The sequence below is a fragment of the Antechinus flavipes genome, chromosome 2 (genome assembly GCF_016432865.1).
Source record: "Antechinus flavipes isolate AdamAnt ecotype Samford, QLD, Australia chromosome 2, AdamAnt_v2, whole genome shotgun sequence".
NCBI lineage: Eukaryota > Metazoa > Chordata > Mammalia > Dasyuromorphia > Dasyuridae > Antechinus > Antechinus flavipes.
Window position 1 is genome coordinate 307,880,616 of NC_067399.1, and position 15,376 is coordinate 307,895,991.

Below are 15,376 nucleotides of genomic sequence, written 5' to 3' on the forward strand. Positions count from 1 at the left end.
TTGACAAATAAGATCTGGAAACCTTCATGGGTGGCAGACATACTAGAAGTTTATGGCACAAAGAGATGTCAGTTAAGCAGTGTAAGTATACATAAAAGGTAATGGATGATGTGGAGGCCTATAGAAAATAAATAACAGATGAACTAACATAGGAGGCTTGAGTCCACACCCAGGGTCAGGAAGGCACATACAATTCATGTCCTACAGGTTCCTTTTAAAGAGTTTGTCCTGCACTCTGATTTTTCTGTGAGGTATTGGACAGGTGATTTGTCCCAGGAAATATATAAGGACACAGCCAATATTTTTCTTCACTCCTTCTCTCCTTTTCTCTCTTTGTACTTTTTTTCTTTCCCTCTTGTAATTTCTCTTTCTCTAGCTGTTTCTTTTTTTCTCTGTGCCTCTTTGTCTCTACCTCTTCTCTGTCTCTGTCCCTCTGTCACTCTCTGTCTCTCTGTGTCTTTTTCTCTCTTTGTGTGTCTTTGTTTCTGTCTCTCTATGTCTGTGTCTCCCTGTCTGTTTCTCCCTTCCTCCCTCTTTCTCTCTCTTCCCCTTCTTTCCTTCCTTCTATTTCCCCTCCTTCCCTCATTTTCTTCCCTTTTCCTTCTTCCCTTTCTCTTTTTTCCCTCTCCTCTCTTCTCTGCTCTCCTCTCTCTCCCTTTCTCCCGTTCTCTCTTTCTCTTCTCTCTGTTTCTCTCTCTCTCTCTCTCTCTCTCTCTCTCTCTCTCTCTCTCTCTCTCTCTCCCTCTCTCTGTCTCTCTCTCTTTCTCTGTCTCTCTGTCTCTGTCTGTCTATCTCTATTTCTCCCTCTCTTTTCCTTGTCATATTTACATCCAAACTTCTGATTTTTTCATAAATTCATAGTAAGGGACAATTTCCTGACTTCAAGTCCAATGTTCAGTACAAATAGTCATGATAAATAGCATTATTAAAGAGAATTCAAACTTGAACAAATTAGCTTTAATCAACCAGCAAGGCAGAAGCAAACAACAGATCTGGTTCTGATTCAAAAAGTTTTATTTTCCCATTTGTGTGACATCAGAATTAAAATCCTTTTTGAATGGAATTATTTCTTTTTTACTTTTTTATTAAAGCCTTTTATTTTTCCAACATTTTCATGGACAATTCTTCAACATTAGACCTTGTAAAACCCTGTGTTCCAATTTCCTACCTTCCCCCATGCCCTCCCCTATATGGCAAGTAGTCCAATATATGTTAAACGTGATAAAAATATATGATAAATCCAATATATGTGTATTTATACAAGTATCATGCTGCACAAGAAAAAAAGAGAAACAAACTGAAATGTAAACAAACAATAACAAAAAAGAGTGAAAATGCTGTGTTGTGAACCATACTCAGTTCCCACAGTCCTCTTGTGGGTGTAGGTGGCTCTCTTCATCAACAATTATAACTGTGTGTGTGTATATATATATATATATATATGTATATATATATATATATATATATATATATATATATAAAATAACTAGCTAGATTTACATCTCTAGATCTATTTTAATCTAAAAATAGAAAGAGATTTTTAATAAATTAATTAAATTGCTTAAAAATAATACAAACTGATTGAATCTAATTAAATAAATGGTGTCTAATCTTTTTAATCTGTGTGATACCAACTAAAAGGTTTAATTGAACTTCCTTGGACATTTCCAAAATTAATTGGACACATTTAAACCTAGTCAGAAATGATGAGTCTATTCAATTACTTATGGGGAATCTTAATAACTAATTGCATCATGCAGAAATTCATTTACCTTATTGTCAAATGTTGCCACTCACAAGAATATAAGGTAGTTTCCCCTCTGATCCAAATATTCTTTGTCAAGGCATATATTGATCTTCATATCATTGCCTATATTCTCTAACTTAGTGTGTTGACTTCTAACTGAGGTAAAGATATTTCGTCTCAGTATTTATCTATGTTACCTATCATACTAATATGTATTGGTAAATTAAATATATTGCAAGACATTAGTGAATGTCCTTGTGGAATCAAAGTTCCAAGAAAAGATTATCTGAGCTACAGTACCTCTCAGAAAGGTTGTGGCAAGGATGGAATTGTTCAAAACACTAAAGAATTATTTCTATTATGAATAATAAAGACAGCTAAGTATGAGGAAGTTTAAGGATGTAGTCACAGGATCATAGAGCTACAAGAATCACTGAAACACAAAGTCCAAAGCTCTCATTTTATTGACAAAAAAAAGTGAAGAATGAAGAGTTTAAGGAAATTACCCAGAATCATATAGTTGTTAGGCATCAAAAGTAGAATTTGTTTCAGGGATATTTGATGTCACCTTCAGTATTCTATCCACTGCATAACCCGAATCATTGTTACTTTATTTAGCCTCAGTCATAATTGCATTTACAAAGTACATTTCAAGTATAAATTACTTTCACTCTATTAGCTTATTTGATTCTCAAAACAACAAATAGGTTCATTATTGCCAAACATTACTTAAGTTTTAAGAGAAAATGTATCAAATTCAATTCTGATAGATTAGATAGATGGATAGATAGATAGATAGATAGATAGATAAATAGGCATTTCTTAGTTTTCCCCCACTATACCATACTACTTCATTGGCGTATTAAGACCTCTGAACTCCTATTTATTCATATATTTTGCCTGAGGAACCATTAATTGAATATGTATGTCATCATATGCTAGTACAGATAGAAAAGTAAATAGATTTACCCAATGGAAAGATTCTAAGAATTCCATTAATTTAACCATAAAATTGTATGACTACGTAGAAAAAGAGTAGACCCCTCAGTAAGTGATCATGAACTGCTGTGCTCTCTCTCTCTCTCTCATTTCCTTCTTTTTATGTCTTTCTCTCTGTGTATTTCTTCTTTTCCTATCTCTTTTCAAGGAATATGGTCCTAGAAAGTAACCTGAATCTAAGATAGCTAATCCTATAATCTAATATACAATAAAGGATGAGTGGCACCATAGATACCATATAAACATAGTCTATACTTAAAAAAATAATGGTAGAGAAGTAGTAATTGGCAGGGAATTTACTATGAGAAACTATCTGAATTAAAATGGCTTTTGAAATAACCCAAAGTAATAATTTTACTGATAACCATCAAAACTGATCAAAATCGCAATTCAAAAAATCCAGTTTTGTCCCCAAAACATAATTATAATTAAAATATAACACACACACACACACACACACACACACATATATATATATTTGTGTGTGTGTGTGTGTGTGTGTATACACATACACAAACTCAAACTCCCTTAAGCAATTAAATAAAGTTTCTCCTCTGGTATTTCCTTACATTTATCTTTTAACTGGTAATTTTTAATTATATTTTAGAATTTAAATTTTATAAATTTTATTTTTAACAGAACAAGAATATGAGTCACAAAGAGAATAAGTGATATGGTTTGATTATAATGAACTATCTACTGAGAATTGGACTATAATTATATTAAAATGCTATTTTGTTATGAAATCTAATTTAAAGATCTCAATCTGAAAGGTTCTTCAAAACCATAATATAGAGAAGAATATTTTCCCTCATTGGTTAATTGAGTTCTCATAATGAATGAATGTTTAATATTCACACTAACATTAACATTAATTTCTTAGAGATACAAGGAAAAGTTATGACTCACATAAAAAGAGATTGCTGAGGACTGATTTGGACAGAATGTCACTTTGAAATTCAGCCATAGGCATATGTTTCCCTCATTTGACCAGCCCAAGTTCAGAAAGGATCACTCAGAGATAGATTAAAGGATATTTGATTTTTTTTTCAGCCATAGGACCTCAAAAAGATGTTTTACTAAGATATAGAAAAAAAGTGGAATCTACATTATCAGAGAAAAGTACTACACTAACAAAATCTCAGTTCCTTAAAGTAATAGAATTTTGTTTGACTAACTTCTAGAGTAGGAAACAAAATGTTGGAGAAGGGAAAACACTCTGCTGAACTGTCTCAATATGTCCTTCTAAATAACTTTAAAATACCACCTCAAATGGAAATCTGTGGTGATAAATCAGCAAAAAGTCAGAGTGAGGCATTCATCCTAAAATATTATGTAAGTAAATATGTGTATATGTATGTAAATATACATTCACACACACACACACACACACACTCTCTCTCTCTCTCTCTCTCTCTCTCTCTCTGTATATATATATATATGTATATATATATATATATATATATATATATATATATATATATATATATATATGTATATATAGTGGGGGGGAGTGCTAAACCCCCTTACCAAATTAACTAATCAGAGATATCTTCTGATACAAAGAGAAAGCATTTATTTAGTCCCTGCAGGGAGAGACCCAAGCACACCTGGCAGGCATGTTGGCTCCCAACATGTGCTTAACCTGTAACCTGACAAGCTGGAAATAGTATAGCTGGGTAAATAGCAAAAGACCCAACTCTTTACATTGGATGAACTAAAAAGGAAGTAATGTTTATTGACCAATGGTCATCGATGTTGTCTGCTTCCTATGGGTCATGTCACTTCCTAAAGCTGACCTAGGTTCTGACCTTTAGAGACCACCAGGACTTGAGATTTTGTGACTTACTGTAACCTGCATACCTCGGGATAGGGGATCATGTGACTTTGGCTTAAGGTCTGATCTACTCCATCTCATGATTTTTTGAGAAAACTTCCCCTGATTTCAGGTCAAATAAAAGAAAGCAGTTGTCAAAAGCAAAATCATGTTCAGATAATTGAAAAAAAAAAAAGAGAGAGAGAGAAAATGGTTAATTGAAAACAAAATAATAGGATGTAGGAAAATGATAAATTAGGAAATACAACTATTAATATAAATGAGATAAACTTACCATAAAATGGAAGCATATAGCAGAATTGATTAGAAAACAGAATTCAACAATTTATTATTTATAAGAAAACCACTTGAAAAAGACAAGCCCAAAAAGTAAAAAAAAAAAAAAAAAAAAAAGCAGAAACTATTATAACTATTAAGTTAAAGGGATTACATAAAGAAAAAGACAGGAAACCTATGCTAATGGATGACCTCAAATTTCCCCTTTCAGTGCTACACAAATCTAATAAAAATATTAAAAAATAAATCAAGAAGATGAAGAGAATCTTAGAAAATTTGCATATAAATAGACCTCTTGAAAAAAATGAATGAGAATAGAAAGGATTATACTGTTTTTATTTTGGTTGTAAACGACATCTTCACAAACTTGACCATGTTTTAAGGATAAAATGCTCAATCAAATGCAGAATAATAGAAATATTGAATTAGTGTCTCTCAAGATCATACTCAATAAAATTAAATAATTAAGGGCCATATGAATGTATTTAAAATGTATTTGAAAGCAAATAATTTTATTATTAGAAATGAGTGGGTTAAAGAACATGAAATTGGGGGAAATTTTCATTAAGTATCTCTGATGATGCCCTTCTTTTTCAGATATATAGAGGATTGAGCCAAATTTATAAAAATAAAAGCCATTTCCTAATTGATAAATGGTTACAGCTTATTAACAAGTAGTTTTCAGAGGAAGAAATAAAAATTATCTATTAGCAAGCAAAAAAAAATTCTCTAAATTACTATTAATTGGAATAAAGTCAATTAAAACAACTTTAAATTACTGCCTCATACCCATGAGGTTAACTAAATGACAGAAAAGAAAAATTACCAAGATTGGAAGGGATATTCAAAGACCCTTTGACCAAGGGATATTCAAAGACCAAATATCCTTTGACCAAGTAATATAACAATGAGGTCTCTATATAAAAAGAGATTTTTTTTTAAAATGGAAAACAGAAAAAAAAATTAGAGTAACTTTTTATGACGAGTTACCATAAACTCCCCATCAATTGGGAAATGATTAAATAATTTTTGGCATATGATTGGTATATGATGGAATACTATTGTGTTATAAGAAATGACAAATAAGATGGCTTCAGAAAAACGTAGGAAGACTTATATGCAATGATGCAAAGTGAAGGGAACAAAACAGGAGAACATTGAATCTAGTAACAGCAATATTGTAAGAATGATATTTGTTAAAGTTATGTATACTCTGATGAAAACAATGATCTAATTTTATCCTATGATGAAAAACACTATTTACCTTCAGAGAGAACTAATAAACTCTGAATGCAGATTGAAACATACATAATAAAAACTATCTTTATTTTCTCAGGGTTTTTGTTTTATTTTGTCTCTGTTCTTTTTCAACATGACTAATATGGGAAAATGCTTTGCATGATTTATCATAATTATTGATATCTTTTTTTTTGTATTATCAAAGTATAGAAAATGAGTAAATGCAATGGATTAAATTTGTAACTCAAAATAAAAAATGTAATTTTCTTAATGTATTTTAGAAAATTTTAATGAAATAATATGCAAAATATATTATTAAATATATTTATTATATTATTATTTTATTTTATATTTATATTATATTATATCTATTATATATAATATCATTAAATATATGCATAATTAGTTAAGGTATTCCCCCCAAAATAACCTTTATTAATTGGATGAAATAGCTTTAATATTAACCGAAAGGACTCAGCCTCTCACATATTTTGATATGAGTAGGATGAAGTTTGATTGCATTTTACCTGAATCCTAAAATTAAATGCCAGGTTTAAAAGATGTGAATAATGTAGTAATAGATAGGTTCATAATCTATCTTCCTTAATCCTCCAGCATGCACATGATCCAATGTTGCTTCTATGCTATCATTCAGAAATAGTTAAAAAGATAGCCTGGGATGAGAGACAAGTTAGACTATTTAATGAGGAAAGAGGAGGAAAGGAACATAGGAATTCCTTTTTCCAGCTTAAATATCTACATGTGGGTCTAGGCTCTTTGCTGAATAGGATTTTCAATTTTAAAATCTTGAGTCTCTTTCTTTCTTTCTTTCTTTTTTTCTTTCTTTCTTTCTTTCTTTCTTTCTTTCTTTCTTTTTCTTTTTTTCTTTCTCTTCTTTAACTCAGGTTTGTAATCTCACCATGGCCCTTAACATGTTTCACTCCCCCCCCCCATATCCAATCAGTTGTCAAGTATTATTAATTCTACTTCCTCATAGGGATGGAGGGAATGAAATAAGCACTATGTAATTTCTGTTACATTCATGCACTGTGGTAAGACCCTTCTGCAATTATATCATTTACTTTTCACACATCTGGAAGAAGAGTAGTATTATTATTCTCATTTTACAGTTGAGGAATCAGAGTTTAATAGACTTATATTTGGTAACAATAAGTTTCTGTGAGCACATTTGAATTCAGGTTTTGCTGATGCCAAGCCTAATGCTCATTCCACTTTGTCATTAGCAGCCTCATCTCAAATATCTTTCCTTCTTTTCACTCATAATGTTATCATCCTAATTTGGCAACTCATAATCTCTTGTTAGGACTGGTAGGAATAGCATCCTAATTGGCATTGTAACTTCCAGTTTCTCTCCCTTTTCATTTATGTTTCACACAGCTTCCTTCAACTATTCCTAAAGCACCAGCTTGGCCATATCATTTTCTTATTGAACAATATTCAGGAGGTTCCCATTGTCCTTATGGTGAAAATAAATGAATGAATGAATTCCAAACTTTGGCATTTAAAGCTCTTCATAATTTGATTCCAATTTGCCTTTCAGCTTATTGCACATTATTCTCCTTCACACCTTTGTTCGAATAAGACTTTCATATTTGCTATCATTGAACATGGCATTCTAAATGCTGCATTTGTGCTTTTATAGAGACAATGTGACACTTTTTCACTTTTAGTGCACTTAGCTTCCTTCAAGGACAGTAAGTTAGAATAGTCAATAGAGCACCATGCCTGGTATTAGGAAAGACATCTTCATGAATTCAAATCTGGGTGGAGATACTATCAATGAGACTCTGGGCAAGTCACTTTACCCTGTTTGACTCAGTTCCTCATCTGAACAACAGCTTTTTTTCAAATCTTAGCTCAGTTACCATTTCCTTGGTAACTTTCTTGATCTTCCTAGTTCTAGACATCAGGTATCCACTATCTTATTTATGTTCAATACATAATAACAACTCAAATACATATTTCATTTAAAACTGAAAGTACTTTACATACATAATCTTATATCTCCTCAGAAAAATGTTTGAAGTAGGTGCTATCATTATCCTCAGTTTGCAGCTGAGGAAATAGATTCCAAAGGTTTCTGAATTGTTTAGTATCCCAGGGATAGTAAATATCCAAAGCAGGAATTGAACTCAGATATTTCTGACCCCAATCTCACATACCCCCCTTATCCCAAAACTAATAATTCCTTTATTATATTATTAAAATACACACACACATATATGCATGTATATATACTTACATACACACATGTACATATATATGTGTGTACTTTCCAAACTTTTTTGAAACTTCCACAATGGTGATAAAATTCTAAAAGGAAATGAAATGTTGATTATAATCTAAATAAATCATAAAATTAAAAGTAATAAACATTTTATAAAATATAAAAGATAAACAAAAAGAATTTTATACCAGCATGTCTTAGACAATGTAAGGAATCTCAGAGATGAATTTAACTTATGTGTTCCTGATGAGATTATATGAAGGATATAACACTGAGTGACTTGCTGCATGGCGTTAAACAATGTGCTTAAAAGTCCTCAAGAAATTTGAATTGGAAATCTATGGGGTATTACAGAAAATAGTGATTTGCCTTGGAATATTATGTTGTCATGTTTTCCTATCTCCTTAGCTTAGTGAATTTGCAGCCTGAATTATCCCATAGCCAAAAGTTAATTTAGTTTATAGCTTAAAATGCAAAGAACTCAAATTTAATATGCATGTGGTGGCTTGTACTCCCATTCATTGCTAACATGAAGTAGGATCTTAGATTTCCATTAGGTGAAAATGGTTCTAGTAGTAACTGATAATAATATTTCATATTTTATATTACTTTGAAGTTTATAAAGCTTCTTAAGGTCGCTTGTTTACAATATGTAGAAATTAAATCTAGAACCTTGGTCTTTTGACTCTGACTATACCAGAAACAAACATCCCAGAAAACTATAAATAACACAACTTTTTGATTATGAATACTAGAGCAGGGAGCAGGAGGAATATCTGCTTCCCCTAAAATCAATGACAGCATTTTATTACAAGAAAATTCATATTACAATATATGTCAAAAACATATGTTATTTATTCTGTTACTCAGGCCCTGTGGCTTAAACACAGTGTAGTAGATGAGAAGAACTATGGTTTTTGAGTCAGATGGACCTAGATTTAAATGCAACATTTTACTCTTTGTATATATGATCTTTTACAAAGTATTTATTCTCCTTGGTTCTCTTTATAAATATAATGGAGGCATTGTATTAAATTGCCTTTGAAGTCCCTCCCAGCTCTATTTTAATTTGTGTGACCTTACAAGTTATTTTACTTTTATTTCTATGTAAAATTAGAAATCTGTGTTCAAATGTCTCTTAAATCCTTTTTCCCTCTACAATTCTATTATGATTTTTTAATGAAAAAATTTTAAACTGAAGTGAAACTGATACTCTATTTTAATCAACATGTGTCATATACATTGCTCAATTCTATGTCAGATATTTTGATGATAATTAAAGTTTATGGTTTAATAATGCTTTTGTAGTTGTTGATGAACTTTTAATCACATGTAGCAAATCAGGTTTTAATATTTTCTTATACTACTATTCAAAAACTTCACTTCTTTCAACTTCAATATTATGCAAATAAGTATGCTCAAAGAATGTCATGCCTCTGAATTTTCCTGTAACCCCTTGCTACTCTTATTTTGTTCTTAGTAAATTTAGGTATGTGATAGACAATTAAGCTGATTAAGTTCCAAGGCACTTGTGTAGACTCATTTCTGAGAGAAGTTCTTATCAAGATTATATCAGAGAAGAGGGAATGGCTTCTGGGTCATTTTTTGTTTAGATGATATTGGTCCCATCTGGAAATTTAGGTAACTCATAACAAATATGAAATTGAAACAGCTAATTTAAATTAGCTTTAGAGAAAGTTCTCTGCAGCTGCTCTAGCTCCCTTTTGCCCAGAATAATGTCTGAGCTGGAAAGACTGTGATTTAAATTATTTTGTATTTTTAACCACAGAAATGGAGTCTAAATTACTTGCAGATTAAACCTCAACACTGCTAAAAAGGTGATTTCAAAAATGAACATGAGCTTTACATTGGAAAATTGTTCCCTAAATAATTCTAAAATAAACCAGGCAGCAAGAAAACACTTGAACTAAATTTACTCTCAGTATCTTAAAGGTAGAAAGAAAACTTGAGAAATCTTTAATGAAGTTATTAACTGCCTAAGCTAACATTTTCTTCTTACTCTTTTCAATAGGCTTTTGTCAGAAGTATTTTTTATAAAATACTGAAGATGAATGAGAACTACTTTGTTTATCTGTCTTTTATTATGGTTTGAAAAGATGACCAAATATGAGGTGATGACACAAATGTTAAGGAATTAAAATAAGAAAACTTCTTATTACATGCATACATATATGTATGTATATATATATATGTAGATATATGTATACATACATATCTATACACATACACACATTATCATTAAGGAATTTTTAAAAGAAGATGTAGTTCTTTTGTTCAGTCAGTATTTATGATATATTTTCTATTTATTTCGGTCAGGGATAATAATTCATCATACAAATAGTATGAAGAAAAACCGTGACCAAAAAGGGAGACACAAGACAGACAGAGACAGAGACAGAGGCTAAGAAACAGACATGAAAAGAGACCCCCAAAAACAGAAAACAAAAACCCAGAAAGAATCAGAAACAGTGATAGTAGAATCAAAGAATAAAAGCAGTAAAAGAAAAGAAACTCCCTGCCTTCCATCTAGAATATTCAGTAATCATATCTCCTTTTTTCTCATCAGTAAGGCCCCAATCCAACCAATTATAATATCCTCTATTGGCAGGCCTCAAGATCCATCCCCACATTTTAAATGAGTTTCAGTGTTGAAGGAACCAGGTGGGCATATCAGTAGCATCTGGTCCAATTGAGACTTATGCCCAGTATTTTTGGAGTCAATACTTAGCTTAGAATCATCAGTTTTTCTTGTAAACTCCCCTTAGTTGCAGACCAATATACTCTATACTTTGGAGACAATTTGTGGAATTCAAAAGAGATCATCATTTTGACTACATATGATTTTTGCCTAACATGCTGACATTACACTAATCCCCCATGCATAATATGACAAATCTGCTCTATTTCCCCCACCCCCAGCCCCAGTGCTAATGCTCTTCACATTTTAAATGATTTTTGGACTTGAATGTTTATTGTTGATTGATACACATGTAGAATGAAAATCTTGTCAAGAGGGACAAGGACCAGGTGATAAACACAAATTAAGAGGAAAAAAAAAGAACTATGGGAAGTAGAGAAAAATGGAAGGACCAAATTAGAGGGAATTACTCATATTAAAGCAAAAAAGGTTCTCCACTCCTCATTCTCTCACCTCCTCTACATTCAATCTATTTCTAAGGCCTATCAACCTTCTGCTGAGGATAAAATGGAATATATTCAGATCAAAAGGGAGAAAATGAGAAAAAATTAAGAAACAAGCAAAAAACAAAACAAAACAAAACAAAATTGATCCACATTCGGTCTCCATAGGTATCTCTCTAAATACAGATGACATTTTGCATCCCAAGTCTATTGGAATTGTCATGAATCTTGTTTAGAAGAGTCACGTTCATCACACCGATCATCACACAGTTACTGTTTACAGTGTTCTCTTGGACCTGCTCATTTCTGAAGTCAAATTTGAGCTCAGGAGCTCAGAAGTCTTACAAACTCCAGGGCTTGAGCGTTATTTTCTGCTCTCTCTAGCTCTATCCAGTCACCTGCACCTTCCAGATCAGAACAAGTCCAAAAAAATTAGAAAAATACAACTAAATTAACCAGCAATAACTTCAAAACATGGTACTAAGAAAACAGGCTATCCTATTTACTTGATTTTTTTCATAGTACCTGCATATTGTACAGATTTATGTGTTGATCTTAGTAAAAACAAATGTCCAATGAGACTGGTAAGGAAGCTTACAGGAAGAGGTACAAGGAAGCTTTATAACTGAAAACACTGGAGAAGAGACTGAGTATAACAGTAAATAACAGACAATTACTTGAAAAAAGGCAGATCCCTAAAGGCTGAATATTAAATATGAAAAAGTTTACAATAGTAATATATAGCAAAGAAATAGCTTTTGTCTTGGAAGAGAGCCTGTGAGAACAAGATGTTGGTGAGCAGATAAGAGAAAAGTTATATGGAGCAATAGATAGTTCATTAGGCCTAAAGTCAGGAAGATGAATTGTTTTTCAGTCACATACAAATCCTTCTGATCCAATTTAGGGTTTTCTTTTCAAAGACACTGGGATGTTTGCCATTTCCTGCTTCAGTTATTTTTTAATAGGTGAAGAACTAAGGCAAACACTGACTTGCTCAGGGTCATAGAATTCAGTAAATGTCTGAGACCAAATCTGAGCTTTTGATGAAGCATCTTCCTGATTCCAAGCCCAGTATTCTGTCCACTAAGTCGCCTAGCTGCAAGGACAGCCAAGTTCTAATTTCAGTTTCAGATGCTGTATGGCCTTGGACAAGTCTTTTAATTCTTTTTACTTCAGTTTCCTCAACTATAAAATGGGCATAATAATATCACTAACCTTCTAAGATTGTTGTGAGGACCAAATGAGTTAATATTTGTACAGTGCTTAGCACGGAATGACACAGAATAAGTACAATATAAATGGCAGCTATTATAAATTATATAACAGATACAGTTTTACCCATCATATGGTATATGATGTAGTTTGTTTTTAAACCAATTTTAGATTGCCATGCAAAATCATGAGTAACCTCAAACACTGGATTTCCCAACTCTTGTTCTTTCTTAACACATTTTTGTGTATTCCCATTTCTCTCCCATTTTCCTACCAGTTTAGATACTGGTTGCACTAGTGATATGATTTGACCAAAGTTTGCAAGCAGACTTTTTTTTCTTTCTACTTTTGCCTCCTTTGAAGTAAATATTATGATTATTTCTGCTTTTATGTTTCATATGATGTGTCATAGTTATCCTTCCTTTTGACTTGCAATTTGACAGGTTTTATGCATATATATATATATAATATATATGTATATATATATATATATATGTGTGTGTGTGTATATATATATATATATATATATATATATATATATATATATATATATATATATATATATTTTATACTTGAGTCAACAGTAATATGATGACTGATTGTAGGTAAGTGGGAAGTATGCCAGAAAGAGCTTAAACATTATAATGGTGAGTAATAGAACTGTACCCTCCTCACTCTGTGACATACACACACACACACACACACACACACACACACACTTATCAATTAGGGATAACTATGATTCTTAGAAAATTTGAATTGCAGAAACATAAGATGTAACATTATAGGAAACCCAGGTCTGCCAATGTGAACAATTTGAATAAACAGACAGACCTAGAAAGTGGAAGAGTAGGTTTATACTACACCTGGGCTATAAATATAAAAACTTGAATATGAACATTATTCATCTATGTAAGAGTCATTGTGATATAAGTTGGTCTTAGAGTCAGGAAGCTCAGAATTCAAGGATTTCTTCTGGCTGTGTGACTCTGGGAAAATCATTTTACCTCTCAATCATTTTTTATCTGGAAATTCTTTTTTTAATTTTTTAAATAGTATTTTTTTACATGTAAAGAAAACTTAACATTCATTTTTTTGGTAATTTTGAACTCCACATTTTATCCCTTCCTCCTTCTCTTCATAAAACAGCACATGATTTAATATAAGGCATATATGTGCCATCTGGTAAAACATATTTACATATTATAAAAGAATAAACAGACCAAAAGAAAAAAAATGAAATAAAGTGAAAATACTATGATTTGATCTGCATTCAGATACCTTCAGTTCTTTCTCTGGATGTAGATAACATTTTTAGGAAAGTCATGTATATAAATTACAAAGCAAGTGCATCTGCACTGGTTGAAGTTTCCTAGAGTCAGTTTCCTGTACTGCTCAAATTATAAGTGTGTGCATATGTGTACATATATTTATTTTTCCCTAATATGGTCTCTCTTTCACTGATTTAGTTATTGGGACTTATGTGATAGAAATCTTCTACCTTAATTTTCAAAATTTTAAAAATTTATTAATTGTTCTTTAAATGTTTAATATAGTTGACTTATAAATCCCCTTGTCCCAAAGTAAGTTTATATTGTATTTTGTGTCCTTTTCCCTTTAGTTGTTTAATATCTTTACTATTTTGTAGCATTTAGATCAGGTATTTAAAATTCATTAATTGATACAAATTTGTTTGGAATTTTTTTTTTATTTTTGGAATTTAATTATGCATTGTACTATTTACTTAATTATAATCTCCTTGAGAACAGAACTCTTATTTTCTTTTTTGATATCTCTTACACTTAGCACAGTACTTGGCATTCAGTGCTTAATAAGTTATACTGATTGAATGATTTTTTTATTCATTTTTATTTTATTTTAGTAATTTGATTTTATTTTCTCTTTAATCCTTTTTTTTAAGCTCTTAGTTCTAGTTAACAATTTGATAGGCTTTTTTTACTTTCAAATTTCCCTCTTCTTCAAATTTTGAGAATTTTCTTTTACATTTATTTTATTAGTTAATTCATTTTATTTTCTGTATTTATAAATGTTATGCCCTGTTGGGGCAACTAACATTAGTTAGAAGTGTGCAGAGCACCAGCCCTGGCGTTAGGATGACCTGGGTTGAAATCTGATCTTAGACACTTAACTTTCACTTATGTATTATCTTCAGCAAGTGACTTAACCCCAATTACTTTGTCCTCCTTTAAAAAATTAAACATTTCATGTACTTTCTTAACCCACTCTTCTATCTCTCTTTTTAATTTTTTAAATTTAAAACGAAAAGAAAATAGAAAAAATGAAATAGAAACAAAAAAGAAAAAAGTCATAGCCCTACAGAACATGAGATATGTAACACTATGTAACAATATATGTAACAATATGTAACAATAAATTTCCATTTCAAGAAAGTCTATATATTAATAAAACATGTTGCATTCAAAATTTTCCATCTTTGCTTTCTTATGGGATTTGTTTTGTTCTCTGTTATACTCTTTTGCTTTTCTCTTTCCCTCCCTTTCTTCCCCCACCATATTCCCCAAGCAGGCTACAGTTAAACACAGATATATATATATCTGTCTCATCTGTCTTGGTGTGTGTATATGTATGTGTGTGCACATATATGTGCATAGTATATATACTATATACTACATAT